Genomic DNA, 1,845 nt, shown 5'->3' on the forward strand with positions numbered 1-1,845 from the left:
AAAAAAAATGTAAAATGTACTAGATCTTTGAAGATAATGAATCTTCATCATGACTGAGCAAACTACATACTTTAAAAAAATATCTTGAGGATTTTGAAAGTACAGAACATATACAAACAAGGCAGCACACCTTTAATTTACCTTGTAATCCATTTGTATGAGTTTTCAGAATAAGTTGAGTTCATCCCACTCTAGTCTTCCTTAGCACATTTACAGGATATACAACTTAGTGACTCATTGAGAATGGACATTGTGTGCAATGAGTGTTAAGTATTTAAAACTTAATTCAAATATGAAACAACATATTCAATAAAACATGAATTGAACTAGCTTAGACTAGATATACAATTATTCTGTATATATTTTCATATTGAAGTCAAATAGTGAAAATTAACATGAATATAATAAAATTTGGCATATTTTTTAATGAGTCATCAGAGATGACACTTCTTAGATACTTATATGTTTATATCTATGTAATCACAACTCTAGTACTTTGATTCATGTCCAGTATATATAAATGCTATAAATAGGGAATTGAAAAATTAGCTATGGTACAAAATTGAAAAAAAAATAAAAAAAATAAAACTGGGTCTGTCCTTCCAGATTGACCTTTGAGGACAGAGAAATAGACCTGTGTAGGAAGAAATACATCAGTTAAGTCTTTTAGCTTAGGTACTGTTCCTTTTAGAGGCAACATTGGGCACACTGAAACTACAGCAAACCTGCATGACAACTCTTCCAGTATATTGTTAGTGAATTTCTCAGCCATACCTGCTTTAAAATAATTTCTACCAATGTGTTCGTTTAGGTCTATACCCCACCCACTGCTTAATTAACCAGGACGTTTTTGTTGATTAGTTTCAGCCACCAGCCATGGCTTCTTTCCCATTGAAGATTCTCATAACTCTGCTGCTGTCATCTATTTTCACTGAGGGAGGTGTAAGACAAAATAGAAAATTATCTCAGATCTACCTGAAAACCCTGTGACATGATAAACTGCTTAGAGAATACAGGAATCCAGAGAGTCTGTTGGGGGCCATATTCTCATTGGGGTCTTGAAGCACTTAAAAGTGCTTTGTAGATAATAAATAATGATGCATTCTCTACCACTAACAGGGTGCCCATCAAAATCATGTGGTAACTAGACACTTGAGAAGTAAAATGTACCACAAATTTATGGTCCTTATCAGACATCAAAGATGCAAACCAAGGGGGTGGAGATACATGTCAGGAGGAGGTCAAGGATTAAGACCTGAGCTTAGATATAAAGCTTGTTTTATGTTGCAATACTCCCTTTGTGAAAGGCTAGGCAAAGGAAGAAGAATCCAGGAGAAACAAAAGAAGCTTGTCTCAAATAAAGTAGAATCTTAGGACCAAAATATCCTTTACACTGTATAGCATGTGAAGTTTTCTGCAATCTCCTTCCTCTGTGTCATTCAGAAGGTTACTAATCAATCACATTGTTCATTCAAGATGAAGTCTGTAATGATGCCATAGTTTCTATACAACTCTCCAAAATTGTTAGAATTTCTGCACTCCTGCTAAAAACTCAACTGTTACTCATTAAACAGCACATCACTTCAGAAGGATTTAGTATACATAAGAAGATAGCAAAAAAAGTAGAATATCGCTATTATTTTTCTCAAAGAAAAACTCATTTTGAGTTTTGAAATAAATATGTTTTGTGCTTGATTTTGAGTTTTTAAAATACAGTCATTCAGAATTACAGATGTCTAGTAAGTTCATTCTTTCTACCAGGAATTGGTAAGCATATTTGGTCTATTTTTTCATTCACTCACTAATTACCTCTGTTCATGGGAACATAAAAAAAGAGCTAGACAA

Source organism: Microtus ochrogaster, linkage group LG2 (assembly GCF_000317375.1).
Source record: "Microtus ochrogaster isolate Prairie Vole_2 linkage group LG2, MicOch1.0, whole genome shotgun sequence".
Classification (NCBI taxonomy): Eukaryota; Metazoa; Chordata; class Mammalia; order Rodentia; family Cricetidae; genus Microtus; species Microtus ochrogaster.